Source organism: Epinephelus lanceolatus, chromosome 12 (genome assembly GCF_041903045.1).
Source record: "Epinephelus lanceolatus isolate andai-2023 chromosome 12, ASM4190304v1, whole genome shotgun sequence".
Lineage (NCBI taxonomy): Eukaryota > Metazoa > Chordata > Actinopteri > Perciformes > Serranidae > Epinephelus > Epinephelus lanceolatus.
Window position 1 is genome coordinate 6,110,658 of NC_135745.1, and position 25,012 is coordinate 6,135,669.

Genomic DNA, 25,012 nt, shown 5'->3' on the forward strand with positions numbered 1-25,012 from the left:
ACTTGCCCCGCGATCCAAATCCCAGGCCACACCCATTCCCCTACCCCTGCCCACAATATCACTGTGGCAATATTTCCTCTCTGTCCTGTGTTTTTCTGCCAATTAAAAGTGCAAATCTCGCTGTATTTTTTGAGACTTCATTTTGCTGTTGATTGGCTTTTACTCCAGTTGTCATGTTTTACAGCCATTTGAGACTGGGAGCCCAATGAGGTTCGCCAAGGGACATGGGTGATGAGGAGTCAACAGAGCCTATTTTGCCACAACGCCAGGCCATGAAGACAGCATCCAGTGGGACTCATTTGTTTCTCAGTCCAATGGCAATTTGAGCAATGGGCCGCTCCGTTTGCGTCGATATTTGGTTGTCCACAAGGCAGGAGAAGGGTGCGCCATTTCCAGCGGCGCTGCAATACCGGGTCGATGCGTGGAGTGAACGGAGCAAGCCCCTTTTTCAGCCCCCGACACAAAAAACTTATGTTTAATGCTGTCGTCTTATTGAGGACATATCAGATATTAAACTGATGAGAACATTTACTACAGCCAAAAGGCCGAAAAGTGATGTGGCCCAACCATTAGCTGCCCAACGCAATCTTCAGGCACAAGTGTCACTTGTCACAGTGCAATACTTTTCACTGGGCATCAAACACCTAAATCTAGCTCAGGCTTAAAATGGCTTTTCTGATCTTCACAAAAGCACAAGGCTCAGCCAAACGGCAAAGCCTGCCAAAAACAGCTTCAACTCATTGGTGTTCCTTTCCACGGAAGTCTTTAGTAAAAGGCGAAAGACTTGTGCGTTATGAAAAGAAACCAGAGTAAGTACAGCCCTTTGATGAAGAACAGCCAAAGACCCTAGTCGTCCCAGTCAAAACACTCACGGTACGCCTGACTTGCCCCGCGATCCAAATCCCAGGCCACACCCATTCCCCTACCCCTGCCCACAATATCACTGTGGCAATATTTCCTCTCTGTCCTGTGTTTTTCTGCCAATTAAAAGTGCAAATCTCGCTGTATTTTTTGAGACTTCATTTTGCTGTTGATTGGCTTTTACTCCAGTTGTCATGTTTTACAGCCATTTGAGACTGGGAGCCCAATGAGGTTCGCCAAGGGACATGGGTGATGAGGAGTCAACAGAGCCTATTTTGCCACAACGCCAGGCCATGAAGACAGCATCCAGTGGGACTCATTTGTTTCTCAGTCCAATGGCAATTTGAGCAATGGGCCGCTCCGTTTGCGTCGATATTTGGTTGTCCACAAGGCAGGAGAAGGGTGCGCCATTTCCAGCGGCGCTGCAATACCGGGTCGATGCGTGGAGTGAACGGAGCAAGCCCCTTTTTCAGCCCCCGACACAAAAAACATATGTTTAATGCTGTCGTCTTATTGAGGACATATCAGATATTAAACTGATGAGAACATTTACTACAGCCAAAAGGCCGAAAAATGATGTGGCCCAACCGTTAGCTGCCCAACGCAATCTTCAGGCACAAGTGTCACTTGTCACAGTGCAATACTTTTCACTGGGCATCAAACACCTAAATCTAGCTCAGGCTTAAAATGGCTTTTCTGATCTTCACAAAAGCACAAGACTAAACCAAATGACAAAGCCTGCCAAAAATAGCTTCAACTCATTGGTGTTCCTTTCCACGGAAGTCTTTAGTAAAAGGCGAAAGACTTGTGCGTTATGAAAAGAAACCAGAGTAAGTACAGCCCTTTGATGAAGAACAGCCAAAGACCCTAGTCGTCCCAGTCAAAACACTCACGGTACGCCTGACTTGCCCCGCGATCCAAATCCCAGGCCACACCCATTCCCCTACCCCTGCCCACAATATCACCGTGGCAATATTTCCTCTCTGTCCTGTGTTTTTCTGCCAATTAAAAGTGCAAATCTCGCTGTATTTTTTGAGACTTCATTTTGCTGTTGATTGGCTTTTACTCCAGTTGTCATGTTTTACAGCCATTTGAGACTGGGAGCCCAATGAGGTTCGCCAAGGGACATGGGTGATGAGGAGTCAACAGAGCCTATTTTGCCACAACGCCAGGCCATGAAGACAACATCCAGTGGGACTCATTTGTTTCTCAGTCCAATGGCAATTTGAGCAATGGGCCGCTCCGTTTGCGTCGATATTTGGTTGTCCACAAGGCAGGAGAAGGGTGCGCCATTTCCAGCGGCGCTGCAATACCGGGTCGATGCGTGGAGTGAACGGAGCAAGCCCCTTTTTCAGCCCCCGACACAAAAAACATATGTTTAATGCTGTCGTCTTATTGAGGACATATCAGATATTAAACTGATGAGAACATTTACTACAGCCAAAAGGCCGAAAAGTGATGTGGCCCAACCGTTAGCTGCCCAACGCAATCTTCAGGCACAAGTGTCACTTGTCACAGTGCAATACTTTTCACTGGGCATCAAACACCTAAATCTAGCTCAGGCTTAAAATGGCTTTTCTGATCTTCACAAAAGCACAAGACTAAACCAAATGACAAAGCCTGCCAAAAATAGCTTCAACTCATTGGTGTTCCTTTCCACGGAAGTCTTTAGTAAAAGGCGAAAGACTTGTGCGTTATGAAAAGAAACCAGAGTAAGTACAGCCCTTTGATGAAGAACAGCCAAAGACCCTAGTCGTCCCAGTCAAAACACTCACGGTACGCCTGACTTGCCCAGCGATCCAAATCCCAGGCCACACCCATTCCCCTACCCCTGCCCACAATATCACTGTGGCAATATTTCCTCTCTGTCCTGTGTTTTTCTGCCAATTAAAAGTGCAAATCTCGCTGTATTTTTTGAGACTTCATTTTGCTGTTGATTGGCTTTTACTCCAGTTGTCATGTTTTACAGCCATTTGAGACTGGGAGCCCAATGAGGTTCGCCAAGGGACATGGGTGATGAGGAGTCAACAGAGCCTATTTTGCCACAACGCCAGGCCATGAAGACAGCATCCAGTGGGACTCATTTGTTTCTCAGTCCAATGGCAATTTGAGCAATGGGCCGCTCCGTTTGCGTCGATATTTGGTTGTCCACAAGGCAGGAGAAGGGTGCGCCATTTCCAGCGGCGCTGCAATACCGGGTCGATGCGTGGAGTGAACGGAGCAAGCCCCTTTTTCAGCCCCCGACACAAAAAACTATTGTTTAATGCTGTCGTCTTATTGAGGACATATCAGATATTAAACTGATGAGAACATTTACTACAGCCAAAAGGCCGAAAAGTGATGTGGCCCAACCGTTAGCTGCCCAACGCAATCTTCAGGCACAAGTGTCACTTGTCACAGTGCAATACTTTTCACTGGGCATCAAACACCTAAATCTAGCTCAGGCTTAAAATGGCTTTTCTGATCTTCACAAAAGCACAAGGCTCAGCCAAACGGCAAAACCTGCCAAAAACAGCTTCAACTCATTGGTGTTCCTTTCCACGGAAGTCTTTAGTAAAAGGCGAAAGACTTGTGCGTTATGAAAAGAAACCAGAGTAAGTACAGCCCTTTGATGAAGAACAGCCAAAGACCCTAGTCGTCCCAGTCAAAACACTCACGGTACGCCTGACTTGCCCCGCGATCCAAATCCCAGGCCACACCCATTCCCCTACCCCTGCCCACAATATCACCGTGGCAATATTTCCTCTCTGTCCTGTGTTTTTCTGCCAATTAAAAGTGCAAATCTCGCTGTATTTTTTGAGACTTCATTTTGCTGTTGATTGGCTTTTACTCCAGTTGTCATGTTTTACAGCCATTTGAGACTGGGAGCCCAATGAGGTTCGCCAAGGGACATGGGTGATGAGGAGTCAACAGAGCCTATTTTGCCACAACGCCAGGCCATGAAGACAGCATCCAGTGGGACTCATTTGTTTCTCAGTCCAATGGCAATTTGAGCAATGGGCCGCTCCGTTTGCGTCGATATTTGGTTGTCCACAAGGCAGGAGAAGGGTGCGCCATTTCCAGCAGCGCTGCAATACCGGGTCGATGCGTGGAGTGAACGGAGCAAGCCCCTTTTTCAGCCCCCGACACAAAAAACATATGTTTAATGCTGTCGTCTTATTGAGGACATATCAGATATTAAACTGATGAGAACATTTACTACAGCCAAAAGGCCGAAAAGTGATGTGGCCCAACCGTTAGCTGCCCAACGCAATCTTCAGGCACAAGTGTCACTTGTCACAGTGCAATACTTTTCACTGGGCATCAAACACCTAAATCTAGCTCAGGCTTAAAATGGCTTTTCTGATCTTCACAAAAGCACAAGACTAAACCAAATGACAAAGCCTGCCAAAAATAGCTTCAATGCATTGGTGTTCCTTTCCACGGAAGTCTTTAGTAAAAGGCGAAAGACTTGTGCGTTATGAAAAGAAACCAGAGTAAGTACAGCCCTTTGATGAAGAACAGCCAAAGACCCTAGTCGTCCCAGTCAAAACACTCACGGTACGCCTGACTTGCCCCGCGATCCAAATCCCAGGCCACACCCATTCCCCTACCCCTGCCCACAATATCACCGTGGCAATATTTCCTCTCTGTCCTGTGTTTTTCTGCCAATTAAAAGTGCAAATCTCGCTGTATTTTTTGAGACTTCATTTTGCTGTTGATTGGCTTTTACTCCAGTTGTCATGTTTTACAGCCATTTGAGACTGGGAGCCCAATGAGGTTCGCCAAGGGACATGGGTGATGAGGAGTCAACAGAGCCTATTTTGCCACAACGCCAGGCCATGAAGACAGCATCCAGTGGGACTCATTTGTTTCTCAGTCCAATGGCAATTTGAGCAATGGGCCGCTCCGTTTGCGTCGATATTTGGTTGTCCACAAGGCAGGAGAAGGGTGCGCCATTTCCAGCGGCGCTGCAATACCGGGTCGATGCGTGGAGTGAACGGAGCAAGCCCCTTTTTCAGCCCCCGACACAAAAAACATATGTTTAATGTTGTCGTCTTATTGAGGACATATCAGATATTAAACTGATGAGAACATTTACTACAGCCAAAAGGCCGAAAAGTGATGTGGCCCAACCGTTAGCTGCCCAACGCAATCTTCAGGCACAAGTGTCACTTGTCACAGTGCAATACTTTTCACTGGGCATCAAACACCTAAATCTAGCTCAGGCTTAAAATGGCTTTTCTGATCTTCACAAAAGCACAACGCTAAGCCAAATGACAATGCCTGCCGAAAATAGCTTCAACTCATTGGTGTTGCTTTTCACAGAAGTCTTTAGTAAAAGGCGAAAGACTTGTGCGTTATGAAAAGAAACCAGAGTAAGTACAGCCCTTTGATGAAGAACAGCCAAAGACCCTAGTCGTCCCAGTCAAAACACTCACGGTACGCCTGACTTGCCCCGCGATCCAAATCCCAGGCCACACCCATTCCCCTACCCCTGCCCACAATATCACTGTGGCAATATTTCCTCTCTGTCCTGTGTTTTTCTGCCAATTAAAAGTGCAAATCTCGCTGTATTTTTTGAGACTTCATTTTGCTGTTGATTGGCTTTTACTCCAGTTGTCATGTTTTACAGCCATTTGAGACTGGGAGCCCAATGAGGTTCGCCAAGGGACATGGGTGATGAGGAGTCAACAGAGCCTATTTTGCCACAACGCCAGGCCATGAAGACAGCATCCAGTGGGACTCATTTGTTTCTCAGTCCAATGGCAATTTGAGCAATGGGCCGCTCCGTTTGCGTCGATATTTGGTTGTCCACAAGGCAGGAGAAGGGTGCGCCATTTCCAGCGGCGCTGCAATACCGGGTCGATGCGTGGAGTGAACGGAGCAAGCCCCTTTTTCAGCCCCCGACACAAAAAACATATGTTTAATGCTGTCGTCTTATTGAGGACATATCAGATATTAAACTGATGAGAACATTTACTACAGCCAAAAGGCCGAAAAATGATGTGGCCCAACCGTTAGCTGCCCAACGCAATCTTCAGGCACAAGTGTCACTTGTCACAGTGCAATACTTTTCACTGGGCATCAAACACCTAAATCTAGCTCAGGCTTAAAATGGCTTTTCTGATCTTCACAAAAGCACAAGACTAAACCAAATGACAAAGCCTGCCAAAAATAGCTTCAACTCATTGGTGTTCCTTTCCACGGAAGTCTTTAGTAAAAGGCGAAAGACTTGTGCGTTATGAAAAGAAACCAGAGTAAGTACAGCCCTTTGATGAAGAACAGCCAAAGACCCTAGTCGTCCCAGTCAAAACACTCACGGTACGCCTGACTTGCCCCGCGATCCAAATCCCAGGCCACACCCATTCCCCTACCCCTGCCCACAATATCACCGTGGCAATATTTCCTCTCTGTCCTGTGTTTTTCTGCCAATTAAAAGTGCAAATCTCGCTGTATTTTTTGAGACTTCATTTTGCTGTTGATTGGCTTTTACTCCAGTTGTCATGTTTTACAGCCATTTGAGACTGGGAGCCCAATGAGGTTCGCCAAGGGACATGGGTGATGAGGAGTCAACAGAGCCTATTTTGCCACAACGCCAGGCCATGAAGACAGCATCCAGTGGGACTCATTTGTTTCTCAGTCCAATGGCAATTTGAGCAATGGGCCGCTCCGTTTGCGTCGATATTTGGTTGTCCACAAGGCAGGAGAAGGGTGCGCCATTTCCAGCGGCGCTGCAATACCGGGTCGATGCGTGGAGTGAACGGAGCAAGCCCCTTTTTCAGCCCCCGACACAAAAAACTATTGTTTAATGCTGTCGTCTTATTGAGGACATATCAGATATTAAACTGATGAGAACATTTACTACAGCCAAAAGGCCGAAAAGTGATGTGGCCCAACCGTTAGCTGCCCAACGCAATCTTCAGGCACAAGTGTCACTTGTCACAGTGCAATACTTTTCACTGGGCATCAAACACCTAAATCTAGCTCAGGCTTAAAATGGCTTTTCTGATCTTCACAAAAGCACAAGGCTCAGCCAAACGGCAAAACCTGCCAAAAACAGCTTCAACTCATTGGTGTTCCTTTCCACGGAAGTCTTTAGTAAAAGGCGAAAGACTTGTGCGTTATGAAAAGAAACCAGAGTAAGTACAGCCCTTTGATGAAGAACAGCCAAAGACCCTAGTCGTCCCAGTCAAAACACTCACGGTACGCCTGACTTGCCCCGCGATCCAAATCCCAGGCCACACCCATTCCCCTACCCCTGCCCACAATATCACCGTGGCAATATTTCCTCTCTGTCCTGTGTTTTTCTGCCAATTAAAAGTGCAAATCTCGCTGTATTTTTTGAGACTTCATTTTGCTGTTGATTGGCTTTTACTCCAGTTGTCATGTTTTACAGCCATTTGAGACTGGGAGCCCAATGAGGTTCGCCAAGGGACATGGGTGATGAGGAGTCAACAGAGCCTATTTTGCCACAACGCCAGGCCATGAAGACAGCATCCAGTGGGACTCATTTGTTTCTCAGTCCAATGGCAATTTGAGCAATGGGCCGCTCCGTTTGCGTCGATATTTGGTTGTCCACAAGGCAGGAGAAGGGTGCGCCATTTCCAGCGGCGCTGCAATACCGGGTCGATGCGTGGAGTGAACGGAGCAAGCCCCTTTTTCAGCCCCCGACACAAAAAACATATGTTTAATGCTGTCGTCTTATTGAGGACATATCAGATATTAAACTGATGAGAACATTTACTACAGCCAAAAGGCCGAAAAGTGATGTGGCCCAACCATTAGCTGCCCAACGCAATCTTCAGGCACAAGTGTCACTTGTCACAGTGCAATACTTTTCACTGGGCATCAAACACCTAAATCTAGCTCAGGCTTAAAATGGCTTTTCTGATCTTCACAAAAGCACAAGACTAAACCAAATGACAAAGCCTGCCAAAAATAGCTTCAATGCATTGGTGTTCCTTTCCACGGAAGTCTTTAGTAAAAGGCGAAAGACTTGTGCGTTATGAAAAGAAACCAGAGTAAGTACAGCCCTTTGATGAAGAACAGCCAAAGACCCTAGTCGTCCCAGTCAAAACACTCACGGTACGCCTGACTTGCCCCGCGATCCAAATCCCAGGCCACACCCATTCCCCTACCCCTGCCCACAATATCACCGTGGCAATATTTCCTCTCTGTCCTGTGTTTTTCTGCCAATTAAAAGTGCAAATCTCGCTGTATTTTTTGAGACTTCATTTTGCTGTTGATTGGCTTTTACTCCAGTTGTCATGTTTTACAGCCATTTGAGACTGGGAGCCCAATGAGGTTCGCCAAGGGACATGGGTGATGAGGAGTCAACAGAGCCTATTTTGCCACAACGCCAGGCCATGAAGACAGCATCCAGTGGGACTCATTTGTTTCTCAGTCCAATGGCAATTTGAGCAATGGGCCGCTCCGTTTGCGTCGATATTTGGTTGTCCACAAGGCAGGAGAAGGGTGCGCCATTTCCAGCAGCGCTGCAATACCGGGTCGATGCGTGGAGTGAACGGAGCAAGCCCCTTTTTCAGCCCCCGACACAAAAAACATATGTTTAATGTTGTCGTCTTATTGAGGACATATCAGATATTAAACTGATGAGAACATTTACTACAGCCAAAAGGCCGAAAAGTGATGTGGCCCAACCGTTAGCTGCCCAACGCAATCTTCAGGCACAAGTGTCACTTGTCACAGTGCAATACTTTTCACTGGGCATCAAACACCTAAATCTAGCTCAGGCTTAAAATGGCTTTTCTGATCTTCACAAAAGCACAAGGCTAAGCCAAATGGCAAAGCCTGCCCAAAATAGCTTCAACTCATTGGTGTTCCTTTCCACGGAAGTCTTTAGTAAAAGGCGAAAGACTTGTGCGTTATGAAAAGAAACCAGAGTAAGTACAGCCCTTTGATGAAGAACAGCCAAAGACCCTAGTCGTCCCAGTCAAAACACTCACGGTACGCCTGACTTGCCCCGCGATCCAAATCCCAGGCCACACCCATTCCCCTACCCCTGCCCACAATATCACTGTGGCAATATTTCCTCTCTGTCCTGTGTTTTTCTGCCAATTAAAAGTGCAAATCTCGTTGTATTTTTTGAGACTTCATTTTGCTGTTGATTGGCTTTTACTCCAGTTGTCATGTTTTACAGCCATTTGAGACTGGGAGCCCAATGAGGTTCGCCAAGGGACATGGGTGATGAGGAGTCAACAGAGCCTATTTTGCCACAACGCCAGGCCATGAAGACAGCATCCAGTGGGACTCATTTGTTTCTCAGTCCAATGGCAATTTGAGCAATGGGCCGCTCCGTTTGCGTCGATATTTGGTTGTCCACAAGGCAGGAGAAGGGTGCGCCATTTCCAGCGGCGCTGCAATACCGGGTCGATGCGTGGAGTGAACGGAGCAAGCCCCTTTTTCAGCCCCCGACACAAAAAACTTATGTTTAATGCTGTCGTCTTATTGAGGACATATCAGATATTAAACTGATGAGAACATTTACTACAGCCAAAAGGCCGAAAAGTGATGTGGCCCAACCATTAGCTGCCCAACGCAATCTTCAGGCACAAGTGTCACTTGTCACAGTGCAATACTTTTCACTGGGCATCAAACACCTAAATCTAGCTCAGGCTTAAAATGGCTTTTCTGATCTTCACAAAAGCACAAGGCTCAGCCAAACGGCAAAGCCTGCCAAAAACAGCTTCAACTCATTGGTGTTCCTTTCCACGGAAGTCTTTAGTAAAAGGCGAAAGACTTGTGCGTTATGAAAAGAAACCAGAGTAAGTACAGCCCTTTGATGAAGAACAGCCAAAGACCCTAGTTGTCCCAGTCAAAACACTCACGGTACGCCTGACTTGCCCCGCGATCCAAATCCCAGGCCACACCCATTCCCCTACCCCTGCCCACAATATCACCGTGGCAATATTTCCTCTCTGTCCTGTGTTTTTCTGCCAATTAAAAGTGCAAATCTCGCTGTATTTTTTGAGACTTCATTTTGCTGTTGATTGGCTTTTACTCCAGTTGTCATGTTTTACAGCCATTTGAGACTGGGAGCCCAATGAGGTTCGCCAAGGGACATGGGTGATGAGGAGTCAACAGAGCCTATTTTGCCACAACGCCAGGCCATGAAGACAGCATCCAGTGGGACTCATTTGTTTCTCAGTCCAATGGCAATTTGAGCAATGGGCCGCTCCGTTTGCGTCGATATTTGGTTGTCCACAAGGCAGGAGAAGGGTGCGCCATTTCCAGCGGCGCTGCAATACCGGGTCGATGCGTGGAGTGAACGGAGCAAGCCCCTTTTTCAGCCCCCGACACAAAAAACATATGTTTAATGCTGTCGTCTTATTGAGGACATATCAGATATTAAACTGATGAGAACATTTACTACAGCCAAAAGGCCGAAAAATGATGTGGCCCAACCGTTAGCTGCCCAACGCAATCTTCAGGCACAAGTGTCACTTGTCACAGTGCAATACTTTTCACTGGGCATCAAACACCTAAATCTAGCTCAGGCTTAAAATGGCTTTTCTGATCTTCACAAAAGCACAAGACTAAACCAAATGACAAAGCCTGCCAAAAATAGCTTCAACGCATTGGTGTTCTTTTCCACGGAAGTCTTTAGTAAAAGGCGAAAGACTTGTGCGTTATGAAAAGAAACCAGAGTAAGTACAGCCCTTTGATGAAGAACAGCCAAAGACCCTAGTCGTCCCAGTCAAAACACTCACGGTACGCCTGACTTGCCCCGCGATCCAAATCCCAGGCCACACCCATTCCCCTACCCCTGCCCACAATATCACCGTGGCAATATTTCCTCTCTGTCCTGTGTTTTTCTGCCAATTAAAAGTGCAAATCTCGCTGTATTTTTTGAGACTTCATTTTGCTGTTGATTGGCTTTTACTCCAGTTGTCATGTTTTACAGCCATTTGAGACTGGGAGCCCAATGAGGTTCGCCAAGGGACATGGGTGATGAGGAGTCAACAGAGCCTATTTTGCCACAACGCCAGGCCATGAAGACAGCATCCAGTGGGACTCATTTGTTTCTCAGTCCAATGGCAATTTGAGCAATGGGCCGCTCCGTTTGCGTTGATATTTGGTTGTCCACAAGGCAGGAGAAGGGTGCGCCATTTCCAGCGGCGCTGCAATACCGGGTCGATGCGTGGAGTGAACGGAGCAAGCCCCTTTTTCAGCCCCCGACACAAAAAACTTATGTTTAATGCTGTCGTCTTATTGAGGACATATCAGATATTAAACTGATGAGAACATTTACTACAGCCAAAAGGCCGAAAAGTGATGTGGCCCAACCGTTAGCTGCCCACGCAATCTTCAGGCACAAGTGTCACTTGTCACAGTGCAATACTTTTCACTGGGCATCAAACACCTAAATCTAGCTCAGGCTTAAAATGGCTTTTCTGATCTTCACAAAAGCACAAGACTAAACCAAATGACAAAGCCTGCCAAAAATAGCTTCAACGCATTGGTGTTCCTTTCCACGGAAGTCTTTAGTAAAAGGCGAAAGACTTGTGCGTTATGAAAAGAAACCAGAGTAAGTACAGCCCTTTGATGAAGAACAGCCAAAGACCCTAGTCGTCCCAGTCAAAACACTCACGGTACGCCTGACTTGCCCCGCGATCCAAATCCCAGGCCACACCCATTCCCCTACCCCTGCCCACAATATCACTGTGGCAATATTTCCTCTCTGTCCTGTGTTTTTCTGCCAATTAAAAGTGCAAATCTCGTTGTATTTTTTGAGACTTCATTTTGCTGTTGATTGGCTTTTACTCCAGTTGTCATGTTTTACAGCCATTTGAGACTGGGAGCCCAATGAGGTTCGCCAAGGGACATGGGTGATGAGGAGTCAACAGAGCCTATTTTGCCACAACGCCAGGCCATGAAGACAGCATCCAGTGGGACTCATTTGTTTCTCAGTCCAATGGCAATTTGAGCAATGGGCCGCTCCGTTTGCGTCGATATTTGGTTGTCCACAAGGCAGGAGAAGGGTGCGCCATTTCCAGCGGCGCTGCAATACCGGGTCGATGCGTGGAGTGAACGGAGCAAGCCCCTTTTTCAGCCCCCGACACAAAAAACATATGTTTAATGCTGTCGTCTTATTGAGGACATATCAGATATTAAACTGATGAGAACATTTACTACAGCCAAAAGGCCGAAAAGTGATGTGGCCCAACCGTTAACTGCCCAACGCAATCTTCAGGCACAAGTGTCACTTGTCACAGTGCAATACTTTTCACTGGGCATCAAACACCTAAATCTAGCTCAGGCTTAAAATGGCTTTTCTGATCTTCACAAAAGCACAAGACTAAACCAAATGACAAAGCCTGCCAAAAATAGCTTCAACGCATTGGTGTTCCTTTCCACGGAAGTCTTTAGTAAAAGGCGAAAGACTTGTGCGTTATGAAAAGAAACCAGAGTAAGTACAGCCCTTTGATGAAGAACAGCCAAAGACCCTAGTCGTCCCAGTCAAAACACTCACGGTACGCCTGACTTGCCCCGCGATCCAAATCCCAGGCCACACCCATTCCCCTACCCCTGCCCACAATATCACTGTGGCAATATTTCCTCTCTGTCCTGTGTTTTTCTGCCAATTAAAAGTGCAAATCTCGTTGTATTTTTTGAGACTTCATTTTGCTGTTGATTGGCTTTTACTCCAGTTGTCATGTTTTACAGCCATTTGAGACTGGGAGCCCAATGAGGTTCGCCAAGGGACATGGGTGATGAGGAGTCAACAGAGCCTATTTTGCCACAACGCCAGGCCATGAAGACAGCATCCAGTGGGACTCATTTGTTTCTCAGTCCAATGGCAATTTGAGCAATGGGCCGCTCCGTTTGCGTCGATATTTGGTTGTCCACAAGGCAGGAGAAGGGTGCGCCATTTCCAGCGGCGCTGCAATACCGGGTCGATGCGTGGAGTGAACGGAGCAAGCCCCTTTTTCAGCCCCCGACACAAAAAACATATGTTTAATGCTGTCGTCTTATTGAGGACATATCAGATATTAAACTGATGAGAACATTTACTACAGCCAAAAGGCCGAAAAGTGATGTGGCCCAACCGTTAACTGCCCAACGCAATCTTCAGGCACAAGTGTCACTTGTCACAGTGCAATACTTTTCACTGGGCATCAAACACCTAAATCTAGCTCAGGCTTAAAATGGCTTTTCTGATCTTCACAAAAGCACAAGGCTAAGCCAAATGGCAAAGCCTGCCAAAAATAGCTTCAACTCATTGGTGTTCCTTTCCACGGAAGTCTTTAGTAAAAGGCGAAAGACTTGTGCGTTATGAAAAGAAACCAGAGTAAGTACAGCCCTTTGATGAAGAACAGCCAAAGACCCTAGTCGTCCCAGTCAAAACACTCACGGTACGCCTGACTTGCCCCGCGATCCAAATCCCAGGCCACACCCATTCCCCTACCCCTGCCCACAATATCACTGTGGCAATATTTCCTCTCTGTTCTGTGTTTTTCTGCCAATTAAAAGTGCAAATCTCGCTGTATTTTTTGAGACTTCATTTTGCTGTTGATTGGCTTTTACTCCAGTTGTCATGTTTTACAGCCATTTGAGACTGGGAGCCCAATGAGGTTCGCCAAGGGACATGGGTGATGAGGAGTCAACAGAGCCTATTTTGCCACAACGCCAGGCCATGAAGACAGCATCCAGTGGGACTCATTTGTTTCTCAGTCCAATGGCAATTTGAGCAATGGGCCGCTCCGTTTGCGTCGATATTTGGTTGTCCACAAGGCAGGAGAAGGGTGCGCCATTTCCAGCGGCGCTGCAATACCGGGTCGATGCGTGGAGTGAACGGAGCAAGCCCCTTTTTCAGCCCCCGACACAAAAAACATATGTTTAATGCTGTCGTCTTATTGAGGACATATCAGATATTAAACTGATGAGAACATTTACTACAGCCAAAAGGCCGAAAAATGATGTGGCCCAACCGTTAGCTGCCCAACGCAATCTTCAGGCACAAGTGTCACTTGTCACAGTGCAATACTTTTCACTGGGCATCAAACACCTAAATCTAGCTCAGGCTTAAAATGGCTTTTCTGATCTTCACAAAAGCACAAGACTAAACCAAATGACAAAGCCTGCCAAAAATAGCTTCAACGCATTGGTGTTCCTTTCCACGGAAGTCTTTAGTAAAAGGCGAAAGACTTGTGCGTTATGAAAAGAAACCAGAGTAAGTACAGCCCTTTGATGAAGAACAGCCAAAGACCCTAGTCGTCCCAGTCAAAACACTCACGGTACGCCTGACTTGCCCCGCGATCCAAATCCCAGGCCACACCCATTCCCCTACCCCTGCCCACAATATCACTGTGGCAATATTTCCTCTCTGTCCTGTGTTTTTCTGCCAATTAAAAGTGCAAATCTCGTTGTATTTTTTGAGACTTCATTTTGCTGTTGATTGGCTTTTACTCCAGTTGTCATGTTTTACAGCCATTTGAGACTGGGAGCCCAATGAGGTTCGCCAAGGGACATGGGTGATGAGGAGTCAACAGAGCCTATTTTGCCACAACGCCAGGCCATGAAGACAGCATCCAGTGGGACTCATTTGTTTCTCAGTCCAATGGCAATTTGAGCAATGGGCCGCTCCGTTTGCGTCGATATTTGGTTGTCCACAAGGCAGGAGAAGGGTGCGCCATTTCCAGCGGCGCTGCAATACCGGGTCGATGCGTGGAGTGAACGGAGCAAGCCCCTTTTTCAGCCCCCGACACAAAAAACATATGTTTAATGCTGTCGTCTTATTGAGGACATATCAGATATTAAACTGATGAGAACATTTACTACAGCCAAAAGGCCGAAAAGTGATGTGGCCCAACCGTTAGCTGCCCAACGCAATCTTCAGGCACAAGTGTCACTTGTCACAGTGCAATACTTTTCACTGGGCATCAAACACCTAAATCTAGCTCAGGCTTAAAATGGCTTTTCTGATCTTCACAAAAGCACAAGGCTAAGCCAAATGGCAAAGCCTGCCAAAAATAGCTTCAACTCATTGGTGTTCCTTTCCACGGAAGTCTTTAGTAAAAGGCGAAAGACTTGTGCGTTATGAAAAGAAACCAGAATAAGTACAGCCCTTTGATGAAGAACAGCCAAAGACCCTAGTCGTCCCAGTCAAAACACTCACGGTACGCCTGACTTGCCCCGCGATCCAAATCCCAGGCCACACCCATTCCCCTACCCCTGCCCGCAATATCACTGTGGCAATATTTCCTCTCTGTTCTGTGTTTTTCTGCCAATTAAAAGTGCAAATCTCGCTGTATTTTTTGAGACTTCATTTTGCTGTTGATTGGCTTTTACTCCAGTTGTCATGTTTTACAGCCATTTGAGACTGGGAGCCCAATGAGGTTCGCCAAGGGACATGGGTGATGAGGAGTCAACAGAGCCTATTTTGCCACAACGCCAGGCCATGAAGACAGCATCCAGTGGGACTCATTTGTTTCTCAGTCCAATGGCAATTTGAGCAATGGGCCGCTCCGTTTGCGTCGATATTTGGTTGTCCACAAGGCAGGAGAAGGGTGCGCCATTTCCAGCGGCGCTGCAATACCGGGTCGATGCGTGGAGTGAACGGAGCAAGCCCCTTTTTCAGCCCCCGACACAAAAAACATATGTTTAATGCTGTCGTCTTATTGAGGACATATCAGATATTAAACTGATGAGAACATTTACTACAGCCAAAAGGCCGAAAAGTGATGTGGCCCAACCGTTAGCTGCCGAACGCAATCTTCAGGCACAAGTGTCACTTGTCACAGTGCAATACTTTTCACTGGGCATCAAACACCTAAATCTAGCTCAGGCTTAAAATGGCTTTTCTGATCTTCACAAAAGCACAAGGCTAAGCCAAATGGCAAAGCCTGCCAAAAATAGCTTCAACTCATTGGTGTTCCTTTCCACGGAAGTCTTTAGTAAAAGGCGAAAGACTTGTGCGTTATGAAAAGAAACCAGAGTAAGTACAGCCCTTTGATGAAGAACAGCCAAAGACCCTAGTCGTCCCAGTCAAAACACTCACGGTACGCCTGACTTGCCCCGCGATCCAAATCCCAGGCCACACCCATTCCCCTACCCCTGCCCACAATATCACTGTGGCAATATTTCCTCTCTGTTCTGTGTTTTTCTGCCAATTAAAAGTGCAAATCTCGCTGTATTTTTTGAGACTTCATTTTGCTGTTGATTGGCTTTTACTCCAGTTGTCATGTTTTACAGCCATTTGAGACTGGGAGCCCAATGAGGTTCGCCAAGGGACATGGGTGATGAGGAGTCAACAGAGCCTATTTTGCCACAACGCCAGGCCATGAAGACAGCATCCAGTGGGACTCATTTGTTTCTCAGTCCAATGGCAATTTGAGCAATGGGCCGCTCCGTTTGCGTCGATATTTGGTTGTCCACAAGGCAGGAGAAGGGTGCGCCATTTCCAGCGGCGCTGCAATACCGGGTCGATGCGTGGAGTGAACGGAGCAAGCCCCTTTTTCAGCCCCCGACACAAAAAACATATGTTTAATGCTGTCGTCTTATTGAGGACATATCAGATATTAAACTGATGAGAACATTTACTACAGCCAAAAGGCCGAAAAATGATGTGGCCCAACCGTTAGCTGCCCAACGCAATCTTCAGGCACAAGTGTCACTTGTCACAGTGCAATACTTTTCACTGGGCATCAAACACCTAAATCTAGCTCAGGCTTAAAATGGCTTTTCTGATCTTCACAAAAGCACAAGACTAAACCAAATGACAAAGCCTGCCAAAAATAGCTTCAACGCATTGGTGTTCCTTTCCACGGAAGTCTTTAGTAAAAGGCGAAAGACTTGTGCGTTATGAAAAGAAACCAGAGTAAGTACAGCCCTTTGATGAAGAACAGCCAAAGACCCTAGTCGTCCCAGTCAAAACACTCACGGTACGCCTGACTTGCCCCGCGATCCAAATCCCAGGCCACACCCATTCCCCTACCCCTGCCCACAATATCACTGTGGCAATATTTCCTCTCTGTCCTGTGTTTTTCTGCCAATTAAAAGTGCAAATCTCGTTGTATTTTTTGAGACTTCATTTTGCTGTTGATTGGCTTTTACTCCAGTTGTCATGTTTTACAGCCATTTGAGACTGGGAGCCCAATGAGGTTCGCCAAGGGACATGGGTGATGAGGAGTCAACAGAGCCTATTTTGCCACAACGCCAGGCCATGAAGACAGCATCCAGTGGGACTCATTTGTTTCTCAGTCCAATGGCAATTTGAGCAATGGGCCGCTCCGTTTGCGTCGATATTTGGTTGTCCACAAGGCAGGAGAAGGGTGCGCCATTTCCAGCGGCGCTGCAATACCGGGTCGATGCGTGGAGTGAACGGAGCAAGCCCCTTTTTCAGCCCCCGACACAAAAAACATATGTTTAATGCTGTCGTCTTATTGAGGACATATCAGATATTAAACTGATGAGAACATTTACTACAGCCAAAAGGCCGAAAAGTGATGTGGCCCAACCGTTAGCTGCCCAACGCAATCTTCAGGCACAAGTGTCACTTGTCACAGTGCAATACTTTTCACTGGGCATCAAACACCTAAATCTAGCTCAGGCTTAAAATGGCTTTTCTGATCTTCACAAAAGCACAAGGCTAAGCCAAATGGCAAAGCCTGCCAAAAATAGCTTCAACTCATTGGTGTTCCTTTCCACGGAAGTCTTTAGTAAAAGGCGAAAGACTTGTGCGTTATGAAAAGAAACCAGAATAAGTACAGCCCTTTGATGAAGAACAGCCAAAGACCCTAGTCGTCCCAGTCAAAACACTCACGGTACGCCTGACTTGCCCCGCGATCCAAATCCCAGGCCACACCCATTCCCCTACCCCTGCCCGCAATATCACTGTGGCAATATTTCCTCTCTGTTCTGTGTTTTTCTGCCAATTAAAAGTGCAAATCTCGCTGTATTTTTTGAGACTTCATTTTGCTGTTGATTGGCTTTTACTCCAGTTGTCATGTTTTACAGCCATTTGAGACTGGGAGCCCAATGAGGTTCGCCAAGGGACATGGGTGATGAGGAGTCAACAGAGCCTATTTTGCCACAACGCCAGGCCATGAAGACAGCATCCAGTGGGACTCATTTGTTTCTCAGTCCAATGGCAATTTGAGCAATGGGCCGCTCCGTTTGCGTCGATATTTGGTTGTCCACAAGGCAGGAGAAGGGTGCGCCATTTCCAGCGGCGCTGCAATACCGGGTCGATGCGTGGAGTGAACGGAGCAAGCCCCTTTTTCAGCCCCCGACACAAAAAACATATGTTTAATGCTGTCGTCTTATTGAGGACATATCAGATATTAAACTGATGAGAACATTTACTACAGCCAAAAGGCCGAAAAGTGATGTGGCCCAACCGTTAGCTGCCGAACGCAATCTTCAGGCACAAGTGTCACTTGTCACAGTGCAATACTTTTCACTGGGCATCAAACACCTAAATCTAGCTCAGGCTTAAAATGGCTTTTCTGATCTTCACAAAAGCACAAGGCTAAGCCAAATGGCAAAGCCTGCCAAAAATAGCTTCAACTCATTGGTGTTCCTTTCCACGGAAGTCTTTAGTAAAAGGCGAAAGACTTGTGCGTTATGAAAAGAAACCAGAGTAAGTACAGCCCTTTGATGAAGAACAGCCAAAGACCCTAGTCGTCCCAGTCAAAACACTCACGGTACGCCTGACTTGCCCCGCGATCCAAATCCCAGGCCACACCCATTCCCCTACCCCTGCCCACAATATCACTGTGGCAATATTTCCTCTCTGTTCTGTGTTTTTCTGCCAATTAAAAGTGCAAATCTCGCTGTATTTTTTGAGACTTCATTTTGCTGTTGATTGGCTTTTACTCCAGTTGTCATGTTTTACAGCCATTTGAGACTGGGAGCCCAATGAGGTTCGCCAAGGGACATGGGTGATGAGGAGTCAACAGAGCCTATTTTGCCACAACGCCAGGCCATGAAGACAGCATCCAGTGGGACTCATTTGTTTCTCAGTCCAATGGCAATTTGAGCAATGGGCCGCTCCGTTTGCGTCGATATTTGGTTGTCCACAAGGCAGGAGAAGGGTGCGCCATTTCCAGCGGCGCTGCAATACCGGGTCGATGCGTGGAGTGAACGGAGCAAGCCCCTTTTTCAGCCCCCGACACAAAAAACATATGTTTAATGCTGTCGTCTTATTGAGGACATATCAGATATTAAACTGATGAGAACATTTACTACAGCCAAAAGGCCGAAAAATGATGTGGCCCAACCGTTAGCTGCCCAACGCAATCTTCAGGCACAAGTGTCACTTGTCACAGTGCAATACTTTTCACTGGGCATCAAACACCTAAATCTAGCTCAGGCTTAAAATGGCTTTTCTGATCTTCACAAAAGCACAAGACTAAACCAAATGACAAAGCCTGCCAAAAATAGCTTCAACGCATTGGTGTTCTTTTCCACGGAAGTCTTTAGTAAAAGGCGAAAGACTTGTGCGTTATGAAAAGAAACCAGAGTAAGTACAGCCCTTTGATGAAGAACAGCCAAAGACCCTAGTCGTCCCAGTCAAAACACTCACGGTACGCCTGACTTGCCCCGCGATCCAAATCCCAGGCCACACCCATTCCCCTACCCCTGCCCACAATATCACCGTGGCAATATTTCCTCTCTGTCCTGTGTTTTTCTGCCAATTAAAAGTGCAAATCTCGCTGTATTTTTTGAGACTTCATTTTGCTGTTGATTGGCTTTTACTCCAGTTGTCATGTTTTACAGCCATTTGAGACTGGGAGCCCAATGAGGTTCGCCAAGGGACATGGGTGATGAGGAGTCAACAGAGCCTATTTTGCCACAACGCCAGGCCATGAAGACAGCATCCAGTGGGACTCATTTGTTTCTCAGTCCAATGGCAATTTGAGCAATGGGCCGCTCCGTTTGCGTTGATATTTGGTTGTCCACAAGGCAGGAGAAGGGTGCGCTATTTCCAGCGGCGCTGCAATACCGGGTCGATGCGTGGAGTGAACGGAGCAAGCCCCTTTTTCAGCCCCCGACACAAAAAACATATGTTTAATGCTGTCGTCTTATGGAGGACATATCAGATATTAAACTGATGAGAACATTTACTACAGCCAAAAGGCCGAAAAGTGATGTGGCCCAACCGTTAGCTGCCCAACGCAATCTTCAGGCACAAGTGTCACTTGTCACAGTGCAATACTTTTCACTGGGCATCAAACACCTAAATCTAGCTCAGGCTTAAAATGGCTTTTCTGATCTTCACAAAAGCACAAGGCTAAGCCAAATGGCAAAGCCTGCCAAAAATAGCTTCAACTCATTGGTGTTCCTTTCCACGGAAGTCTTTAGTAAAAGGCGAAAGACTTGTGCGTTATGAAAAGAAACCAGAGTAAGTACAGCCCTTTGATGAAGAACAGCCAAAGACCCTAGTCGTCCCAGTCAAAACACTCACGGTACGCCTGACTTGCCCCGCGATCCAAATCCCAGGCCACACCCATTCCCCTACCCCTGCCCACAATATCACCGTGGCAATATTTCCTCTCTGTTCTGTGTTTTTCTGCCAATTAAAAGTGCAAATCTCGCTGTATTTTTTGAGACTTCATTTTGCTGTTGATTGGCTTTTACTCCAGTTGTCATGTTTTACAGCCATTTGAGACTGGGAGCCCAATGAGGTTCGCCAAGGGACATGGGTGATGAGGAGTCAACAGAGCCTATTTTGCCACAACGCCAGGCCATGAAGACAGCATCCAGTGGGACTCATTTGTTTCTCAGTCCAATGGCAATTTGAGCAATGGGCCGCTCCGTTTGCGTCGATATTTGGTTGTCCACAAGGCAGGAGAAGGGTGCGCCATTTCCAGCGGCGCTGCAATACCGGGTCGATGCGTGGAGTGAACGGAGCAAGCCCCTTTTTCAGCCCCCGACACAAAAAACATATGTTTAATGCTGTCGTCTTATTGAGGACATATCAGATATTAAACTGATGAGAACATTTACTACAGCCAAAAGGCCGAAAAATGATGTGGCCCAACCGTTAGCTGCCCAACGCAATCTTCAGGCACAAGTGTCACTTGTCACAGTGCAATACTTTTCACTGGGCATCAAACACCTAAATCTAGCTCAGGCTTAAAATGGCTTTTCTGATCTTCACAAAAGCACAAGACTAAACCAAACTACAAAGCCTGCCAAAAATAGCTTCAACGCATTGGTGTTCCTTTCCACGGAAGTCTTTAGTAAAAGGCGAAAGACTTGTGCGTTATGAAAAGAAACCAGAGTAAGTACAGCCCTTTGATGAAGAACAGCCAAAGACCCTAGTCGTCCCAGTCAAAACACTCACGGTACGCCTGACTTGCCCCGCGATCCAAATCCCAGGCCACACCCATTCCCCTACCCCTGCCCACAATATCACTGTGGCAATATTTCCTCTCTGTCCTGTGTTTTTCTGCCAATTAAAAGTGCAAATCTCGTTGTATTTTTTGAGACTTCATTTTGCTGTTGATTGGCTTTTACTCCAGTTGTCATGTTTTACAGCCATTTGAGACTGGGAGCCCAATGAGGTTCGCCAAGGGACATGGGTGATGAGGAGTCAACAGAGCCTATTTTGCCACAACGCCAGGCCATGAAGACAGCATCCAGTGGGACTCATTTGTTTCTCAGTCCAATGGCAATTTGAGCAATGGGCCGCTCCGTTTGCGTCGATATTTGGTTGTCCACAAGGCAGGAGAAGGGTGCGCCATTTCCAGCGGCGCTGCAATACCGGGTCGATGCGTGGAGTGAACGGAGCAAGCCCCTTTTTCAGCCCCCGACACAAAAAACATATGTTTAATGCTGTCGTCTTATTGAGGACATATCAGATATTAAACTGATGAGAACATTTACTACAGCCAAAAGGCCGAAAAGTGATGTGGCCCAACCGTTAACTGCCCAACGCAATCTTCAGGCACAAGTGTCACTTGTCACAGTGCAATACTTTTCACTGGGCATCAAACACCTAAATCTAGCTCAGGCTTAAAATGGCTTTTCTGATCTTCACAAAAGCACAAGGCTAAGCCAAATGGCAAAGCCTGCCAAAAATAGCTTCAACTCATTGGTGTTCCTTTCCACGGAAGTCTTTAGTAAAAGGCGAAAGACTTGTGCGTTATGAAAAGAAACCAGAGTAAGTACAGCCCTTTGATGAAGAACAGCCAAAGACCCTAGTCGTCCCAGTCAAAACACTCACGGTACGCCTGACTTGCCCCGCGATCCAAATCCCAGGCCACACCCATTCCCCTACCCCTGCCCACAATATCACTGTGGCAATATTTCCTCTCTGTCCTGTGTTTTTCTGCCAATTAAAAGTGCAAATCTCGCTGTATTTTTTGAGACTTCATTTTGCTGTTGATTGGCTTTTACTCCAGTTGTCATGTTTTACAGCCATTTGAGACTGGGAGCCCAATGAGGTTCGCCAAGGGACATGGGTGATGAGGAGTCAACAGAGCCTATTTTGCCACAACGCCAGGCCATGAAGACAGCATCCAGTGGGACTCATTTGTTTCTCAGTCCAATGGCAATTTGAGCAATGGGCCGCTCCGTTTGCGTTGATATTTGGTTGTCCACAAGGCAGGAGAAGGGTGCGCCATTTCCAGCGGCGCTGCAATACCGGGTCGATGCGTGGAGTGAACGGAGCAAGCCCCTTTTTCAGCCCCCGACACAAAAAACATATGTTTAATGCTGTCGTCTTATGGAGGACATATCAGATATTAAACTGATGAGAACATTTACTACAGCCAAAAGGCCGAAAAGTGATGTGGCCCAACCGTTAGCTGCCCAACGCAATCTTCAGGCACAAGTGTCACTTGTCACAGTGCAATACTTTTCACTGGGCATCAAACACCTAAATCTAGCTCAGGCTTAAAATGGCTTTTCTGATCTTCACAAAAGCACAAGGCTAAGCCAAATGGCAAAGCCTGCCAAAAATAGCTTCAACTCATTGGTGTTCCTTTCCACGGAAGTCTTTAGTAAAAGGCGAAAGACTTGTGCGTTATGAAAAGAAACCAGAGTAAGTACAGCCCTTTGATGAAGAACAGCCAAAGACCCTAGTCGTCCCAGTCAAAACACTCACGGTACGCCTGACTTGCCCCGCGATCCAAATCCCAGGCCACACCCATTCCCCTACCCCTGCCCACAATATCACTGTGGCAATATTTCCTCTCTGTTCTGTGTTTTTCTGCCAATTAAAAGTGCAAATCTCGCTGTATTTTTTGAGACTTCATTTTGCTGTTGATTGGCTTTTACTCCAGTTGTCATGTTTTACAGCCATTTGAGACTGGGAGCCCAATGAGGTTCGCCAAGGGACATGGGTGATGAGGAGTCAACAGAGCCTATTTTGCCACAACGCCAGGCCATGAAGACAGCATCCAGTGGGACTCATTTGTTTCTCAGTCCAATGGCAATTTGAGCAATGGGCCGCTCCGTTTGCGTTGATATTTGGTTGTCCACAAGGCAGGAGAAGGGTGCGCCATTTCCAGCGGCGCTGCAATACCGGGTCGATGCGTGGAGTGAACGGAGCAAGCCCCTTTTTCAGCCCCCGACACAAAAAACATATGTTTAATGCTGTCGTCTTATTGAGGACATATCAGATATTAAACTGATGAGAACATTTACTACAGCCAAAAGGCCGAAAAATGATGTGGCCCAACCGTTAGCTGCCCAACGCAATCTTCAGGCACAAGTGTCACTTGTCACAGTGCAATACTTTTCACTGGGCATCAAACACCTAAATCTAGCTCAGGCTTAAAATGGCTTTTCTGATCTTCACAAAAGCACAAGACTAAACCAAATGACAAAGCCTGCCAAAAATAGCTTCAACGCATTGGTGTTCCTTTCCACGGAAGTCTTTAGTAAAAGGCGAAAGACTTGTGCGTTATGAAAAGAAACCAGAGTAAGTACAGCCCTTTGATGAAGAACAGCCAAAGACCCTAGTCGTCCCAGTCAAAACACTCACGGTACGCCTGACTTGCCCCGCGATCCAAATCCCAGGCCACACCCATTCCCCTACCCCTGCCCACAATATCACTGTGGCAATATTTCCTCTCTGTCCTGTGTTTTTCTGCCAATTAAAAGTGCAAATCTCGTTGTATTTTTTGAGACTTCATTTTGCTGTTGATTGGCTTTTACTCCAGTTGTCATGTTTTACAGCCATTTGAGACTGGGAGCCCAATGAGGTTCGCCAAGGGACATGGGTGATGAGGAGTCAACAGAGCCTATTTTGCCACAACGCCAGGCCATGAAGACAGCATCCAGTGGGACTCATTTGTTTCTCAGTCCAATGGCAATTTGAGCAATGGGCCGCTCCGTTTGCGTCGATATTTGGTTGTCCACAAGGCAGGAGAAGGGTGCGCCATTTCCAGCGGCGCTGCAATACCGGGTCGATGCGTGGAGTGAACGGAGCAAGCCCCTTTTTCAGCCCCCGACACAAAAAACATATGTTTAATGCTGTCGTCTTATTGAGGACATATCAGATATTAAACTGATGAGAACATTTACTACAGCCAAAAAGCCGAAAAGTGATGTGGCCCAACCGTTAACTGCCCAACGCAATCTTCAGGCACAAGTGTCACTTGTCACAGTGCAATACTTTTCACTGGGCATCAAACACCTAAATCTAGCTCAGGCTTAAAATGGCTTTTCTGATCTTCACAAAAGCACAAGGCTAAGCCAAATGGCAAAGCCTGCCAAAAATAGCTTCAACTCATTGGTGTTCCTTTCCACGGAAGTCATTAGTAAAAGGCGAAAGATTTGTGCGTTATGAAAAGAAACCAGAGTAAGTACAGCCCTTTGATGAAGAACAGCCAAAGACCCTAGTCGTCCCAGTCAAAACACTCACGGTACGCCTGACTTGCCCCGCGATCCAAATCCCAGGCCACACCCATTCCCCTACCCCTGCCCACAATATCACTGTGGCAATATTTCCTCTCTGTCCTGTGTTTTTCTGCCAATTAAAAGTGCAAATCTCGCTGTATTTTTTGAGACTTCATTTTGCTGTTGATTGGCTTTTACTCCAGTTGTCATGTTTTACAGCCATTTGAGACTGGGAGCCCAATGAGGTTCGCCAAGGGACATGGGTGATGAGGAGTCAACAGAGCCTATTTTGCCACAACGCCAGGCCATGAAGACAGCATCCAGTGGGACTCATTTGTTTCTCAGTCCAATG

General features: G+C 46.8%; 28 non-coding genes and 28 pseudogenes across 28 annotated transcripts; all 56 read right to left on the minus strand.

Moving 5' to 3' along the window:
• Positions 1-376: 376 nt before the first annotated feature.
• On the minus strand, positions 377-557 carry LOC144466182 (U2 spliceosomal RNA; annotated as a pseudogene).
• Positions 558-698: 141 nt separating this feature from the next.
• LOC144465490 (U5 spliceosomal RNA) lies at positions 699-813 on the minus strand. Its single transcript, XR_013492630.1, has one exon. It is a non-coding gene; the product is annotated as a U5 spliceosomal RNA (small nuclear RNA).
• A 445-nt stretch (positions 814-1,258) lies between these two features.
• Positions 1,259-1,439, minus strand: LOC144465227 (U2 spliceosomal RNA; annotated as a pseudogene).
• A 142-nt stretch (positions 1,440-1,581) lies between these two features.
• LOC144465456 (U5 spliceosomal RNA) lies at positions 1,582-1,695 on the minus strand. Its single transcript, XR_013492599.1, has one exon. It is a non-coding gene; the product is annotated as a U5 spliceosomal RNA (small nuclear RNA).
• A 445-nt stretch (positions 1,696-2,140) lies between these two features.
• Positions 2,141-2,321, minus strand: LOC144466379 (U2 spliceosomal RNA; annotated as a pseudogene).
• A 142-nt stretch (positions 2,322-2,463) lies between these two features.
• On the minus strand, positions 2,464-2,577 carry LOC144465457 (U5 spliceosomal RNA). The gene has a single exon (XR_013492600.1). It is a non-coding gene; the product is annotated as a U5 spliceosomal RNA (small nuclear RNA).
• Positions 2,578-3,022: 445 nt separating this feature from the next.
• On the minus strand, positions 3,023-3,203 carry LOC144466172 (U2 spliceosomal RNA; annotated as a pseudogene).
• Positions 3,204-3,344: 141 nt separating this feature from the next.
• Positions 3,345-3,459, minus strand: LOC144465469 (U5 spliceosomal RNA). Its single transcript, XR_013492611.1, has one exon. It is a non-coding gene; the product is annotated as a U5 spliceosomal RNA (small nuclear RNA).
• Positions 3,460-3,904: 445 nt separating this feature from the next.
• On the minus strand, positions 3,905-4,085 carry LOC144465179 (U2 spliceosomal RNA; annotated as a pseudogene).
• Positions 4,086-4,227: 142 nt separating this feature from the next.
• LOC144465919 (U5 spliceosomal RNA) lies at positions 4,228-4,341 on the minus strand. The gene has a single exon (XR_013492997.1). It is a non-coding gene; the product is annotated as a U5 spliceosomal RNA (small nuclear RNA).
• Positions 4,342-4,786: 445 nt separating this feature from the next.
• Positions 4,787-4,967, minus strand: LOC144466073 (U2 spliceosomal RNA; annotated as a pseudogene).
• Positions 4,968-5,111: 144 nt separating this feature from the next.
• On the minus strand, positions 5,112-5,223 carry LOC144465941 (U5 spliceosomal RNA). The gene has a single exon (XR_013493018.1). It is a non-coding gene; the product is annotated as a U5 spliceosomal RNA (small nuclear RNA).
• A 445-nt stretch (positions 5,224-5,668) lies between these two features.
• LOC144465228 (U2 spliceosomal RNA) lies at positions 5,669-5,849 on the minus strand (annotated as a pseudogene).
• A 142-nt stretch (positions 5,850-5,991) lies between these two features.
• On the minus strand, positions 5,992-6,105 carry LOC144465458 (U5 spliceosomal RNA). Its single transcript, XR_013492601.1, has one exon. It is a non-coding gene; the product is annotated as a U5 spliceosomal RNA (small nuclear RNA).
• Positions 6,106-6,550: 445 nt separating this feature from the next.
• Positions 6,551-6,731, minus strand: LOC144466173 (U2 spliceosomal RNA; annotated as a pseudogene).
• Positions 6,732-6,872: 141 nt separating this feature from the next.
• Positions 6,873-6,987, minus strand: LOC144465471 (U5 spliceosomal RNA). Its single transcript, XR_013492612.1, has one exon. It is a non-coding gene; the product is annotated as a U5 spliceosomal RNA (small nuclear RNA).
• A 445-nt stretch (positions 6,988-7,432) lies between these two features.
• LOC144466380 (U2 spliceosomal RNA) lies at positions 7,433-7,613 on the minus strand (annotated as a pseudogene).
• A 142-nt stretch (positions 7,614-7,755) lies between these two features.
• On the minus strand, positions 7,756-7,869 carry LOC144465920 (U5 spliceosomal RNA). The gene has a single exon (XR_013492998.1). It is a non-coding gene; the product is annotated as a U5 spliceosomal RNA (small nuclear RNA).
• A 445-nt stretch (positions 7,870-8,314) lies between these two features.
• On the minus strand, positions 8,315-8,495 carry LOC144466127 (U2 spliceosomal RNA; annotated as a pseudogene).
• Positions 8,496-8,637: 142 nt separating this feature from the next.
• On the minus strand, positions 8,638-8,751 carry LOC144465662 (U5 spliceosomal RNA). The gene has a single exon (XR_013492782.1). It is a non-coding gene; the product is annotated as a U5 spliceosomal RNA (small nuclear RNA).
• Positions 8,752-9,196: 445 nt separating this feature from the next.
• Positions 9,197-9,377, minus strand: LOC144466184 (U2 spliceosomal RNA; annotated as a pseudogene).
• A 141-nt stretch (positions 9,378-9,518) lies between these two features.
• Positions 9,519-9,633, minus strand: LOC144465491 (U5 spliceosomal RNA). The gene has a single exon (XR_013492631.1). It is a non-coding gene; the product is annotated as a U5 spliceosomal RNA (small nuclear RNA).
• Positions 9,634-10,078: 445 nt separating this feature from the next.
• LOC144465229 (U2 spliceosomal RNA) lies at positions 10,079-10,259 on the minus strand (annotated as a pseudogene).
• A 142-nt stretch (positions 10,260-10,401) lies between these two features.
• Positions 10,402-10,515, minus strand: LOC144465933 (U5 spliceosomal RNA). Its single transcript, XR_013493010.1, has one exon. It is a non-coding gene; the product is annotated as a U5 spliceosomal RNA (small nuclear RNA).
• Positions 10,516-10,960: 445 nt separating this feature from the next.
• On the minus strand, positions 10,961-11,141 carry LOC144466185 (U2 spliceosomal RNA; annotated as a pseudogene).
• Positions 11,142-11,282: 141 nt separating this feature from the next.
• On the minus strand, positions 11,283-11,396 carry LOC144465741 (U5 spliceosomal RNA). The gene has a single exon (XR_013492853.1). It is a non-coding gene; the product is annotated as a U5 spliceosomal RNA (small nuclear RNA).
• Positions 11,397-11,841: 445 nt separating this feature from the next.
• LOC144466381 (U2 spliceosomal RNA) lies at positions 11,842-12,022 on the minus strand (annotated as a pseudogene).
• A 142-nt stretch (positions 12,023-12,164) lies between these two features.
• Positions 12,165-12,278, minus strand: LOC144465742 (U5 spliceosomal RNA). Its single transcript, XR_013492854.1, has one exon. It is a non-coding gene; the product is annotated as a U5 spliceosomal RNA (small nuclear RNA).
• Positions 12,279-12,723: 445 nt separating this feature from the next.
• LOC144466382 (U2 spliceosomal RNA) lies at positions 12,724-12,904 on the minus strand (annotated as a pseudogene).
• A 141-nt stretch (positions 12,905-13,045) lies between these two features.
• Positions 13,046-13,160, minus strand: LOC144465387 (U5 spliceosomal RNA). The gene has a single exon (XR_013492541.1). It is a non-coding gene; the product is annotated as a U5 spliceosomal RNA (small nuclear RNA).
• A 445-nt stretch (positions 13,161-13,605) lies between these two features.
• On the minus strand, positions 13,606-13,786 carry LOC144465230 (U2 spliceosomal RNA; annotated as a pseudogene).
• Positions 13,787-13,928: 142 nt separating this feature from the next.
• LOC144465743 (U5 spliceosomal RNA) lies at positions 13,929-14,042 on the minus strand. Its single transcript, XR_013492855.1, has one exon. It is a non-coding gene; the product is annotated as a U5 spliceosomal RNA (small nuclear RNA).
• Positions 14,043-14,487: 445 nt separating this feature from the next.
• Positions 14,488-14,668, minus strand: LOC144466383 (U2 spliceosomal RNA; annotated as a pseudogene).
• Positions 14,669-14,809: 141 nt separating this feature from the next.
• LOC144465498 (U5 spliceosomal RNA) lies at positions 14,810-14,924 on the minus strand. The gene has a single exon (XR_013492637.1). It is a non-coding gene; the product is annotated as a U5 spliceosomal RNA (small nuclear RNA).
• Positions 14,925-15,369: 445 nt separating this feature from the next.
• Positions 15,370-15,550, minus strand: LOC144466384 (U2 spliceosomal RNA; annotated as a pseudogene).
• Positions 15,551-15,691: 141 nt separating this feature from the next.
• LOC144465388 (U5 spliceosomal RNA) lies at positions 15,692-15,806 on the minus strand. The gene has a single exon (XR_013492542.1). It is a non-coding gene; the product is annotated as a U5 spliceosomal RNA (small nuclear RNA).
• A 445-nt stretch (positions 15,807-16,251) lies between these two features.
• LOC144465231 (U2 spliceosomal RNA) lies at positions 16,252-16,432 on the minus strand (annotated as a pseudogene).
• A 142-nt stretch (positions 16,433-16,574) lies between these two features.
• Positions 16,575-16,688, minus strand: LOC144465744 (U5 spliceosomal RNA). The gene has a single exon (XR_013492856.1). It is a non-coding gene; the product is annotated as a U5 spliceosomal RNA (small nuclear RNA).
• Positions 16,689-17,133: 445 nt separating this feature from the next.
• Positions 17,134-17,314, minus strand: LOC144466385 (U2 spliceosomal RNA; annotated as a pseudogene).
• A 141-nt stretch (positions 17,315-17,455) lies between these two features.
• Positions 17,456-17,570, minus strand: LOC144465499 (U5 spliceosomal RNA). The gene has a single exon (XR_013492638.1). It is a non-coding gene; the product is annotated as a U5 spliceosomal RNA (small nuclear RNA).
• A 445-nt stretch (positions 17,571-18,015) lies between these two features.
• On the minus strand, positions 18,016-18,196 carry LOC144466386 (U2 spliceosomal RNA; annotated as a pseudogene).
• A 141-nt stretch (positions 18,197-18,337) lies between these two features.
• Positions 18,338-18,452, minus strand: LOC144465389 (U5 spliceosomal RNA). The gene has a single exon (XR_013492543.1). It is a non-coding gene; the product is annotated as a U5 spliceosomal RNA (small nuclear RNA).
• Positions 18,453-18,897: 445 nt separating this feature from the next.
• LOC144465232 (U2 spliceosomal RNA) lies at positions 18,898-19,078 on the minus strand (annotated as a pseudogene).
• A 142-nt stretch (positions 19,079-19,220) lies between these two features.
• On the minus strand, positions 19,221-19,334 carry LOC144465934 (U5 spliceosomal RNA). The gene has a single exon (XR_013493011.1). It is a non-coding gene; the product is annotated as a U5 spliceosomal RNA (small nuclear RNA).
• A 445-nt stretch (positions 19,335-19,779) lies between these two features.
• On the minus strand, positions 19,780-19,960 carry LOC144465294 (U2 spliceosomal RNA; annotated as a pseudogene).
• A 141-nt stretch (positions 19,961-20,101) lies between these two features.
• Positions 20,102-20,216, minus strand: LOC144465390 (U5 spliceosomal RNA). Its single transcript, XR_013492544.1, has one exon. It is a non-coding gene; the product is annotated as a U5 spliceosomal RNA (small nuclear RNA).
• A 445-nt stretch (positions 20,217-20,661) lies between these two features.
• On the minus strand, positions 20,662-20,842 carry LOC144465233 (U2 spliceosomal RNA; annotated as a pseudogene).
• A 146-nt stretch (positions 20,843-20,988) lies between these two features.
• Positions 20,989-21,098, minus strand: LOC144465577 (U5 spliceosomal RNA). The gene has a single exon (XR_013492708.1). It is a non-coding gene; the product is annotated as a U5 spliceosomal RNA (small nuclear RNA).
• Positions 21,099-21,543: 445 nt separating this feature from the next.
• On the minus strand, positions 21,544-21,724 carry LOC144466387 (U2 spliceosomal RNA; annotated as a pseudogene).
• A 141-nt stretch (positions 21,725-21,865) lies between these two features.
• On the minus strand, positions 21,866-21,980 carry LOC144465391 (U5 spliceosomal RNA). The gene has a single exon (XR_013492545.1). It is a non-coding gene; the product is annotated as a U5 spliceosomal RNA (small nuclear RNA).
• Positions 21,981-22,425: 445 nt separating this feature from the next.
• Positions 22,426-22,606, minus strand: LOC144465202 (U2 spliceosomal RNA; annotated as a pseudogene).
• A 141-nt stretch (positions 22,607-22,747) lies between these two features.
• Positions 22,748-22,862, minus strand: LOC144465393 (U5 spliceosomal RNA). The gene has a single exon (XR_013492546.1). It is a non-coding gene; the product is annotated as a U5 spliceosomal RNA (small nuclear RNA).
• A 445-nt stretch (positions 22,863-23,307) lies between these two features.
• On the minus strand, positions 23,308-23,488 carry LOC144465234 (U2 spliceosomal RNA; annotated as a pseudogene).
• Positions 23,489-23,630: 142 nt separating this feature from the next.
• LOC144465745 (U5 spliceosomal RNA) lies at positions 23,631-23,744 on the minus strand. Its single transcript, XR_013492857.1, has one exon. It is a non-coding gene; the product is annotated as a U5 spliceosomal RNA (small nuclear RNA).
• A 445-nt stretch (positions 23,745-24,189) lies between these two features.
• Positions 24,190-24,370, minus strand: LOC144465266 (U2 spliceosomal RNA; annotated as a pseudogene).
• A 141-nt stretch (positions 24,371-24,511) lies between these two features.
• On the minus strand, positions 24,512-24,626 carry LOC144465993 (U5 spliceosomal RNA). The gene has a single exon (XR_013493045.1). It is a non-coding gene; the product is annotated as a U5 spliceosomal RNA (small nuclear RNA).
• Between the last annotated feature and the right edge of the window lie 386 nt (positions 24,627-25,012).